The sequence below is a fragment of the Miscanthus floridulus genome, chromosome 9 (assembly GCF_019320115.1).
Source record: "Miscanthus floridulus cultivar M001 chromosome 9, ASM1932011v1, whole genome shotgun sequence".
Classification (NCBI taxonomy): Eukaryota; Viridiplantae; Streptophyta; class Magnoliopsida; order Poales; family Poaceae; genus Miscanthus; species Miscanthus floridulus.
In genome coordinates, this window is record NC_089588.1 from 129,746,957 (window position 1) to 129,759,647 (window position 12,691).

Consider the following 12,691-nt stretch of genomic DNA (forward strand, 5'->3'; position numbering starts at 1 on the left):
GAGCGCGGAAAGAACTGAAGAATCTTTGCTGGGCTCCCCGAAGTATTTCTCGTTTTGTCGAGCAGCTCGTGTAATTTGCCTCATTTTCTTCCTTTCCTTTTTTTTTTCTTGAACCCTCTCGTCTCCCCTTACTCTTGTTGTTTATGCTTTTAATATATTTCATTAGGGATCGGTCCCTCCTGTTTCTCAAAAAAAAAATACATGGGACGGTCAGAACTCTAACAAGGTGCTTGCTTTTTTTTTTTTTAGCAGAACAAGGTGCTTGCTGGCCATGGTCCATGTCTTGGTGAAAGATTCGAGCCCACACGACGACGTCCATAGCTCATTAATTAACGACACTGCCCATTCGTGATATCAGTGCCGCCTGTTTTCAGCCCAATTAGAGTGATTTAAACTTATGGGCCACCTCTTCGGGCCCAGCCATTATTGTGCAAAATATGACGCAACAGAAGAATCTTCACTCTTTATTATCATCGGCAGATACTCATATATGAAATATACTCTGTCTAAACAAAACTAAAGATGCAAAACAAGGTAAAGAAGAAGAAACAGGCAGTTGAAAAAAATTTGTTTTAATGACTGAATTACATGATGAAGAACCTGATACAAAGTAGTCCTACTTTGTACCACCAGCAAGGCAAAGACGAAACCAACCGTGAGGTAGGTTAGCTTGTTGCCTCATCAAGCAAAGGAGCAGAGTTTCCTAGAGCTCGCAAATCCTTAGATGCTTGCTTGCACGAACCGACAACAAATTATAGGAAACGACATGAAAAGCCACCGGTCGTCCGTTGTGTACACCTGCTAGTTGTTTTAATTCTGGGACGGCACATGTTTCTCGCCATTTAGCATCGCAAGAACATCGGCCATGGCCGGCCGATCATTCCGGTCATCCTCAATGCACATGAGTCCTACATCAGTGCACCTTTTAATTTGCATTAGCTGAGACTTGTCACACAATGACGGATTAAATAACTCCATACAAGCAGCATCGTCCTGAGCCTCCTCCCAAGCCTGGACAACAATGTAACATATATTAATATAAATTGGTCCAGTGGAGGTACGTGCTTGAGAAAAAAAAAGGTTACGAGTTACTTACCCATATAAAACGTGGGATACTTGGTTTTACAGACATGAACATACCGTTAATGGTCCCAAGTAGTGTGAGGCCAAAAGCATACACATCGCACTTCGTTGACAGAATGCCATCGGAAATATATTCAGGAGCTATATATCCCCTGAATGAATGGTTAGATATGATTAAACTGGATGATCTCAGAGAAAATAATTGAATTACGGGAAAATAAAAGAGATAATGTTTTAACGAGAAATTGTCTTATTATCTAATGAAACAGCTGTATTTATATTGGAACAAGCTCGATCTTACAGTGTGCCAGCTATGGAGTCGTTGTCATGAGTGATCTCATCATCAGCACGTTCCAACCTTTTAGCCACTCCAAAATCGCAGATCCGAGGATTCATATCGGAATCCAAGAGTATGTTGCCTGGTTTGATATCCAAATGAACAACACGATGCTCATGTAGATAACTTAGCCCCTGTGCTATTCCTAAAATTATCTGGAAGCGCGAGGACCAATCAATCCCTGCAAATTACAAATCACGCAGAGAGAAAAATCAGTTAAATATAGACAAGAACACTAAGAAATATTTTTTCATAGATGTCAGCATGCCATTGATTGTATAGCCTTCTTCATGTATAATCGACCAAAATATATTTCTGTATAGAAACATGCCATTGATAATCTTGTCCATGCTTCCGTTTGCCATGTATTCTTCAATCAAACAAAATCTCTGCTCTCGAGTTTTAGCATATCTACCATTGTAGCTGACCAAGAACATTTTGACTTCATGGCAATATCCCAGAGGTCTAACTATATTTTTGTGCCTAAGCTCTATAAAGATATTAATTGTGTCATATAGTCTGTTCTCGTTGTCACGCAAAAAAATGGGTGAAGAAAGTTCCTTGATGGCAACGACTCGTCTATCAGGCAGTGTGCCCTGAGAATTGAGAGGTATTAATACACAATTAGTGATTGGTTCATTCTTATCATTCTAAGAGAAAGAAAAAGCTGAACAGCCAATTTAGTCCATTAAAATTTGATAAGGTAATATAGGGTACCTTGTAGACGGTAGCAGAGCCACCTTTTCCAATAACGTTTTTGTCTGAAAAGTCCTTTGTTGCGGTTTTTAACTCAGAGAAACTGAACTGTATGAAACCTGTTGATGTATGCAAACTGTTACTACCACCATCAATATCTAAAATTTAATAGGAATTGACAATACAAGATGACACTACCGATTCATTATGAAACACGCTTTCATAAAATATTCCTTGTGCCATTGACGATAATATATTTCTGTCACAGATGATGCCTACTCCAAGTTAACAACATGACTCTAGACATGAGGAAGTGGCGTAATAATCTAGCTAAATAATGAAACTTGTTACATGCATACGGATTTACGCTGAGATGAATGTGGGAGTACCAATACTGCCACTCTGAGTAAGTTGCAGTAGCACTGCTCAATATAATTTGAAGGAGCCAATCAACGATGTGTATCAACAAAGACAAACTCCATACCTTCAACAATCACTCGTTGTGCAGGTGGGGGCGTCTGTCGAGGAGGAGCACCGCCAGCAGATTGGATGTTTGTCAACACAACGGTGGTCTGCACGTTGGTGGCAAAGTTCCCCAGTTGCAGCTTCCTCACTATGTCATTCTGCACCCTATCCAGCTCTTTGGCCATGTCCCTGGCTCCCAAGAAGCGGCGAAATATATGCTTCTGCTGGCACTCTGTGACGAGCTCCAGGGCATGGTCCAGCGACACTGCAAGATCGGCTAGCGCGTCCCGCATCACCTCATCCTTCATCGTCTCTGTTGTCTCATCGAGGCACTTGAGGAGAGCGCTGACCCTGGCCACGCACCTCTGGATGTCACAGCACTCCTTCTTGTTGTGCTTAACAAGCTCCACAGCCTCCTTGATCTTGCGCGCGACATCAATGATCTTTCCTAAGCTGCCAAGTGCGATATCAGCCATCTCTTGACCTTCCGAGGATGTTGGTTAGGACTATATTTTTATGAGCTGTTGTGATGAAGAAACCACTGACATATTCTCTTATTTGCACTCATGAGGCATTAACCTTACTGGCTCCATTTGCTTTGCTTTTCGTTTCCAAATAAATCAACTTCTATAGTTGGCCTTGTCAAAGTAAACTAATTTACCTTTAACCAAATTTATACTCCCTCCGTTCCAAATTATAAGTCGTTTTGACCTTTTTGTTAATCGAATTTGTTATGTATCAAGATATAACATATGTCTAAATACATATCAAATTGGATGTACCTAAGATGTCAAAGCGACTTATAATTTAGAACAGATGGAGTAGAAAAGAGCACGAATATATATAACACTAAATTAGCATCACTAGATGTATCATTAATATATTTTTATAATATTTGTATTTAGTGTCATAGATGATGTTTTTCTTTCTTATAAAATTGATCAAACTTAAGATACTTTGACTTTGGGTGATTTTAGGAATTTATTTATTTTGGGACAGAGGTAGTATACTAACAAGTAAGGCTAGACCTTTGAAACTGAAAGCGAGAGGTGCGGTCTTCAGGACGCCAAAGTCAGAGGTGAAATTGGTATGAAGGGCAGGCACGATTGCAACATCTGCTGCCGCCGGCCGGCAGGTCTGCACCAGCCGCCAGGTGCTCAATGATTGGCAGTTTATAGCCGGCATGGCTAAAAGTTTACCTCTAGCTGAAAGCAATAGATTCATTCCGCCCCAAACAAGCATGCTTAGGCATTAATATAAACATCCCAGAGCATTTGGCATCGTATATTTGTGCATAGTCCGAGCCTCCAAAAGCATTCATAATCGGATAACCCCAAAAACTCTGAAGCCAAGGCTCCAAACACGCGTTGACGTGCCATAGTGGCTACCGCGTGCACGTAAACACGCTCAGGAGCTCTCTACAGTGTGAATTTGGAGGTATTCTCATTCATCATGTAATCAACTATTTACAGAGACGGCTATCTTTCAAATATCAGTTTTCAGGGGGCTCAGTTTCTATGGGTGCGATCTTTAAAAATCGATTAACACAGTTGGCACCCTTAAGAGACCGTCTATCAAAAAATCATATTTTTCATATTGACTAGGATGATGGCAAATTTGATACCTTAATTGTAAAGCTCAGTGCAATCTACAACTTTGTAGCTAGTTAACAATTTTTTTCTATTTGACATGGTTTAGAGTCCCAAAAATTCATTTTAAGTTCCCATATTTTTAAATTTAAAACTTTCAAAGAGATATAAGATGTTAACTTGGTTTATGCCAAAGTTGTATTTCAAAATGCAATCTACAACTTTGTAGTTTACAAGTTTATGACATGAATTCATTTAGAGTCCTAAATATGTGTTTTAGTTTTGTGGATTTTGAAATTCAAATTTTTGAATCTTCAAACAATATCGGATAACGACATGGTCAATACCAATCTACAACTTTGTACTTGACAAGTTCTTTATTTGACGTCATTTAAAATGTCAAATATTCATTTTGGTTTATCAGATTTTGAGATCTAAAATTCTGAAATTTTCAAACAAACCCAGATTGAGACACTCCTTACACCAACATCCTTGAAGTGCACCACAATGTAAAACTTTGCAGTCAAAACTTTTATTGATTTAAGATTTTCAAAATATTGAATATAAAAGTATAACATCCTATACTTACTCAACAGATGAAGGGTTAGAATACATAGTGCCAACAAGAGGAAGATCAATGACTCAAATAAATTAAACATTAATGGAAAATGTCTCGGAGAAACCCAACGGAAAACTAAAAGACCTATTATAGGGGAAAAAGTAGCTAGCATTTCGTTTTCGGATGAACCACAAAATCCCCTAATTAAGTTCACGAACTAATAAGGTTATCAAATGAGTCATAATAAGAACTGAAATGGTTCAGAAAGATATATGAGTTAATATATGTACTAAAGTTGCAAATAGCATAATGAAAAGGTCCCACTACATTTATTAAAAAAAGGTCCCACTACAAAATTGAAAAATTTGAATTGAATCCGTTTTCTAATTTATTGTATTCTTTTTTGAGAATGCCAGCACTCCAACTCAAGGGCTTTGCTGCGGTACCTCCAAAGAACCGTGGACCGTTGATATGAATGGTTATTAGCACATATTACTTCCTATGAGGTAATATAAGAAATACATATTTAGACCTATTTTTAGTTTGAGAAATGGGAAAAACAAGGAAATTAGTAGAGAACAGACCTTTGATCCTCGGCCAAAATGGGCTCTAGTCCCAGAATTTTTTGCCCCCGGGACTAGAAATACCTTTAGTCCCGGTTGGAGGCTCCAACCGGGACTAAAGGTCCCTGCCCAACGGCTACTGCGCCAGACAGAGGTGGCAGGGACCTTTAGTCCCGGTTGGAGCCACCAACCGGGACTAAAGGTATACTTTTACTCCCGGGCCGTGGCTGCGCCCGGGGTTGGAAAGTTACCTTTAGTCCCGGTTGGATCCACCAACCAGGACTAAATGTTCTCCCTTTATAAATCGGCCGTCTCCTTCTTCCTCCCCGAGCCCGAGCTCAGCACATTTTGAAGCTCACTGCACTAGTGTTCTTGCTTCCTCCCTCCCTCCATTGTTCCTCCATCCATTCTTCGATTCCTCCATCGATTTCTTCGATTCCTCCGTCGATTCTTCAGTTGTAAAGGTTACCAATCTCATACTCTCATTTTTCACCATTTTCTTATGCCATTTTGTTCAATATATATTTTATGGTTCTTTATTGTGGTTTTTTTCATTTGTAAGCAATTTGAGCTCAAAATCACTTCAAGCTTGCATATTTACATGAAAGAAGGTTAAAGTATATATAAATATAAACTTAGAAAATAGTTAGAAAATTATAGCAAATCCGTACTAGTTGAACTTGCGGGCCGTGTTCAGCTCGGCGAGCATATTCTCTGCCGAGCGGTAACGGACGTCAAGGAGGAGCTTTGATTCTACGAGGGAGAGCGACAACGGTCGTGGAAGACCGTGTTCCCTTCCTCGTAGAATCGGAGCTCTTCCTTGACCAAGTACGGTGCCGTCCGGTGGAGAAATGCTCGCCGAGATGATCACGTAAGCAAGGTCAACTAGTACGGATGGTTATTTATTCATATGTCCCGATATCGTCGTAGTAGTCTGTCAATCACCGTACCTAAACGTAGTATATATAAATAAAAACTTAGAAAATAGTTAGAAAATTATAGAAAATCCGTACTAGTTGAACTTGCGGACCGTGTTCAGCTCGGCAAGCATGTTCTCTGTCGAGCGGTAACGGACATCAAGGAGGAGCTTTGATTCTACGAGGGAGAGCGACAACGGTCGTGGGAGACCGTGTTCCCTTCCTCGTAGAATCGGAGCTCTTCCTTGACCAAGTACGGTGCCGTCCGGTGGAGAAATGCTCGCCGAGATGATCACGTAAGCAAGTTCAACTAGTACGGATGGTTATTTATTCACATGTCCCAATATCGTCGCAGTAGTCTGTCAATCACCGTACTTTTTATTTTAACTTTTTATGAAATGAAAAACTTAGAAAATAGTTAGAAAATTATAGAAAATCCGTACTAGTTGAACTAGCGGACCGTGTTCATGTCGGCGAGCATGTTCTCTGCCGAACGGTAACGAACGTCAAGGAGGAGCTTTGATTCTACGAGGGAGAGCGACAACGGTCGTGGAAGACCGTGTTCCCTTCCTTGTAGAATCGGAGCTCTTCCTTGACCAAGTACGGTGCCGTCCGGTGGAGAAATGCTCGCCGAGATGATCACGTAAGCAAGTTCAACTAGTACGGATGGTTATTTATTCACACGTCCCGATATCGTCGCAGTAGTCTGTTATGTGTGTACACTCCCATTCTTCTGTTAATTTGCGGAAATATCATGTGAATTACTTACCTGCCGCAGTAAAAGACGAGAACACAATGACCATTAAAAATATCATTGTTTAGAGATCTAGATAATTTTATAGTTTCTTAATTTTATTTGTTTATAAAAGGAGAAATTTATAGTGTATTAAAAAATGAGTATAGAGAGTAGATGGCAACTGCTTCCGGGTCCTCGGCCTCTCATGGGTTTCCAAAGTGACTTAGGCCGGGCCTTCCTCTCATTCCATGCGGCAAGTGTCGTGATGAGACGAAGATTGTGATGGAGTACCGAGTGAAGAAGGAGGGTCCCAACAAGGATCGTATCTTCTACAAGTGTCCGGATCGCAATGTGAGTTATTTTATCGTATTTAATGATTATGGTTAGTTTATACCTATTTTCATGATGGTTGTGATTAAAGTTCTAATTTTTTGTTTTAATTTTAGTGGGATGGCAGTGGACGATGTTCAGGCTTCTACTGGGAGGAAGAGTATGTTGAACTCGTGCAAAAATATCTTGCACAACAGGCAGATACGGCGGCTAATGAGGCAGTGATCCAGCCGAAGAAGCCCAAAGATATTGCACAATCGGGGGATCTGTCTGTTTTAGTTGAGATTGGTCGCGAAATCCTTGTGCTCCTGAAATGTATTTTAGCTTTAGTTCTTTTAGTGGTAGTTGGGATTGTCTACATTGTAGCGATGCTTTCATAAATTTGTATCTTTTGTGGTGGCACGCATGTTGTATAAATAATTAATTATGATCTAGGTTTTAATATGATATTTATGTCATGTAATGCAGATGAGCCGTCATTGGATGTATAATGCTGATCGCCGCTCCCAAGAGTTCATTGACGGCGTGCATTCTTTGTTACATGCGGCCGAGGCAAACAAACGCGACGGTTTCATATGTTGTCCATGTGCCATATGTAAGAATACGGTGGAATATCCTTGCTCAAGGACTCTTCATTCACACTTGTTCAAGTTGGGTTTCATGCCAAACTATATTTGTTGGACAAAGCACGGAGAAACCGGTGTTGTAATGGAAGAAGGTGAAGAAGAATAATGGGACGATAATGATATTATTCCTGATGGTGCGTGCTTCAATGATACTGCAATGGGAGAAGCTGAAGAAGAGGTAGCCGCAGAAGATGAGCCGGCTGATGATCTTTCTCAGGTCATTTGTGACGCACAAAGAGAATGTGAAAGTGAAAAGGAGAAGATCAAGTTCGAGCGGATGCTAGAAGATCACAAGAAATTGTTGTACCCAACTTGTGATGCAGGGCAGAAAAAGTTGGGAACCACACTAGAATTGCTGCAATGGAAGGCAAAGAATGGTGTATCTGACAAGGGATTTGGAGAGTTACTAAAAATCCAAAAGAAGATGCTTCCGAAGTACAATGAATTGCCCGCCACTACCTACAAAGCAAAACAAGTTGTCTGTCCTATGGGGCTAGAAATAGAGAAGATACATGCATGTCCTAATGACTGCATCCTGTACCGTGGCAAAGAGTACGAGAAATTGGATGCATGCCCGGTATGCCATGCGTCGCGGTATAAGATCAGGCGAGATGACCCTGGTGATGTTGAGGGCGAACGTCCGCGTAAGAAAATCCCTACCAATGTTATGTGGTATGCTCCTATAATACCACGCTTAAAACGTCTGTTCAGAAACAAAGAACATGCAAAATTGTTACGATGGCACAAAGAAGACCGTAAGGTAGACAATATGTTGAGACACCCTGCTGATGGGTCCCAGTGGAGAGCAATCGACAGAGAATTCCCGGAGTTTGCAAATGATGCAAGAAACTTAAGGTTTGCTTTAAGTACAGATGGTATCAATCCTTTTGGAGAGCAGAACAGTAGTCATAGCACTTGGCCTGTTACTCTAAGTATCTATAACATTCCTCCTTGGTTATGCATGAAGCGGAAGTTCATTATGATGCCTGTGCTCATCCAAGGCCCGAAGCAACCTGGCAATGACATCGATGTGTACCTGAGACCACTTATTGACGAACTTCTCATTTTGTGGAATAAAGAAGGTGTACGTGTGTGGGATGAGTACAAACAGGAACACTTTGATCTACGAGCATTGTTGTTCGTAACAATCAATGATTGGCCTGCTCTAAGTAATCTTTCAGGACAGTCAAACAAAGGATATAATGCATGCACACACTGCTTCGGTGATATTAGAGGTGTATTCTTGAAAAAATGTCGAAAGGTCGTGTACCTTGGCCATCGTCGATTTCTTCCTGCAAATCACCCCGTAAGAAAGAAAGGCAAGCATTTTAAAGGGAAGGCAGACCACCTGACCAAGCCTCGCAACCGAACCGGTGAGGATGTACTCGATATGGTCAATGATGTGAAAGTCGTCTTTGGAAAAGGACATGGAAGCCAACCTATTCCGAAAGACGCTAACGGTCACGCACCCATGTGGAAGAAGAAGTCCATATTTTGGGACCTACCCTATTGGCAAGTCCTGGAGGTCCGTAGCTCGATCAACGTGATGCACCTGACGAAGAATCTTTGTGTGAACCTGCTAGGCTTTATGGGTGTGTATGGAAAGCCTAAGGACACATTTGAAGCACGACAGGACCTACGTTGTTTGAGAGAAAGAGACAACCTGCATCCAGAGAAGACAGATGATGGACGCCATTACTTACGTCCTGCTAGCTACACTCTAAGCAAAGAGGAGAAGGAAATTATGTTTGAATGCTTAAACAACATCAAGGTACCATCTGGATTCTCCTCGAATATAAAGGGTATTATAAATGTGCCAGAGAAGAAATTATGTAACTTAAAGTCCCATGACTGTCACGTTCTCATGATGCAATTACTTCCAGTTGCATTAAGAGGAATTCTACCTCCAAATGTACGTCTAGCCACCGTGAAGCTATGTGCATTCCTCAATGCAATTTCTCAGAAGGCAATTAATCCAACTGATCTAGCTAAACTACAGAATGATGTGGTTCAATGTCTCGTCAGCTTTGAGTTGGTGTTCCCTCCTTCCTTCTTTGATATTATGACACACCTCCTAGTTCACCTAGTCAAGGAGATTTTCACTCTCGGTCCTGTGTTCCTACACAACATGTTCCCCTTAGAGAGATTCATGGGAGTCCTGAAGAAATATGTTCACAATCGTGCTCGCCCAGAAGGAAGCATCGCCAAGGGCTATGGAACAGAAGAGGTCATTGAGTTCTGTGTTGACTTTATTCCCGACCTTGACTCGATTGGTGTTCCTGAATCGAGACATGAGGGGAGACTAAGCGGAAAGGGGACACTAGGGAGGAAAACATATATTGGTACGGATGATGATTATTTCAATAAAGCGCACTACACAGTTCTACAGAACTCCTCTTTGGTAGATCCGTATATTGAGACACACAAGGATCTCTTACGATCCGAGTTTCCAGGGAAGACTGAAGCTTGGATTACGCATAAGCACATGAAAACTTTCGGCGGTTGGTTGCGAAAAAAATGTCAAGGTGATGAGAGCATCCATGAGCAACTATATGTATTGGCTATGCAACCATCATGGCATATCATCACATACAAAGGGTACGAGATAAATGGGAACATATTCTACACAGTAGCCCAAGATAAAAGGAGTACCAACCAAAACAGTGGTGTCCGCATAGATGCCACAGATCCGAATGGGAATAAGCAGACATATTATGGACGCATAGATGAAATATGGGAACTAGAATATGCACCTACTTTGAAGATCCCATTGTTCAAGTGCCAATGGATCAAGGTGACCGGAGGCGGGGTAACAGTAGACAACGAGTATGGAATGACAATAGTAGACCTTAGTAATATTGGGTACAAAGACGAACCATTCGTCCTTGCCAAGGATGTGAATCAGGTGTTCTATGTCAATGATATGTCTACAAAACCAAAAAGAGGAAAAAACGATAATGACTCAACCAAAGAGCCAAAGCGCCACATAGTTCTTTCAGGGAAAAGAGTCATCGTGGGAATTGAGGACAAGTCGGACATGTCAGAAGAATATGAAAAGGATGACCGAATTCCGCCCTTCAAAGTGAACAAAGACCCTAGCATCTTGGTAAATGATGAGGACACTCCATGGTTACGAAGCAATCATAACCAAGGGACATACGTAAAGAAGAAGTTCACTGCTGTGCCCACTTGATGATATAGTGATTTAATATAGTGTGTGTTTGAGATATTATATAATAATTGTGAATTCAGATGTTTATTATGTCATGTTTCAAATTAAATCAATGTTTGATTTGGTGGGATTTCTCTCTCAAAAAGGTAAATTAGGATACTGAGTGATGAAAAATTAAAATATTAACGTTAAAATAATGTGAAAACAAATTTCCTGTCCAAAACCAATAGTTTTAATAATTTTAATTAAACACTACATTTTTGCATTAACGAAATAATAAATATTAGTTATATTATGTTTTATAATTCTAACAAAAAATAAAAAAGTTAGGTTATAGATTTTTCCTATGTGCAATGAACAAAAAGAAAATTCATATTTTTAACAAAATAATTTTATGCCTTTTATTTAATTTACTATGTATTTAACAAAAACTATTGCATTTCTATTGTATTTAACAAGACTATTGCTTAAAACAGGCGGGAAACGAAACTGCAGGCCACCTTTACTCCCGGGTGGGAAGCCCACCCGGGAGTAAAGGTGGGCTGCAATTTCGTGGCCCGCCAAAAAAACCCTTTACTCCCGGTGCGTGTTACCAACCGGGAGTAAAGGTATACCTTTACTCCCGGTTGGTAACACGCACCGGGAGTATTACTCCCGGTTGGTAATACGCACCGGGAGTAAAGGGTTTTTACTCCCGGTTGGTGGCTGGCACCGGGAGTAATTCTCTCTGATATATAACCTCCAGCGCCTGGCGCAGATCGATCCGCTCGTCTTCTTCCTCGTCGAACACCGCCGCCCTCTTCTTCCTCGCGCTGCGTCCGTTCGCCTTCCGTGACACCGGCGCCGCCCTCTTCTTCCTCGTGCGGCCTCCACCGCGCGCGCCCGTGCCCCTCCTCCGCGCGCGCCCGTGGCCCTCCACCGCGCCCTCCTCCGCGCTCGAGGCCCTCCACTACCGAGCTCGAGGTGATATGTTCGTCGATCTCTTTGTACATTCTCAGACGGTGGCCGGAAACTGAACATTGTTTCATGAATCTAGAACACTGCCTTTGCTCAATAGAAGAATTTTTTCTATCTTCATAGATCAATGTTTGTTAACGAAATTTTATCCAAATATATTCATGTAGGGTCTTTTTTTTGAAGGATTTGTTGTAGGATATATAATGGTCAAATAGGAACTTAATTTGGATACCCAGTTTGTAAACTAAGCGTTTTTTAGTTTATAAAAAATATCACATGTGATGATGTAAGCAGTTTTGGTTGGACTTGCATGCATGGCTACAGACAAATGAAGGAAAACTTCAACGTTTCTTCATTTGTGAACTTTGAATATACAGATATAATATATTAATGTTGCTAAAGTAATATGAGCATTACATATTTTTTCCGGGAAGACTATCTTCAAACTTTATATCATAGCATCAGAGATCGCCTGTAGAAGAAGAAAATAAATTCTTATCATTTCAGAAATAGTAATGGTTATATTAGCAATAAGACACATATACTTACATTTCATAATGACTTATACTTACATTATCAACATAGAATTTTCTCATATGATGAATGACTACATGGTTCACATGGTACATAGGATCACAACATCACGCACCGACACCGCCCC

The 12,691-nt window shown here is 40.8% G+C and overlaps 1 pseudogene; it reads right to left on the reverse strand.

Annotated features, from left to right (window-relative positions):
* Positions 1-810: 810 nt before the first annotated feature.
* The window catches only part of LOC136480924 (proline-rich receptor-like protein kinase PERK8), a 91,354-nt pseudogene continuing 79,473 nt past the window's right edge, over positions 811-12,691 (reverse strand).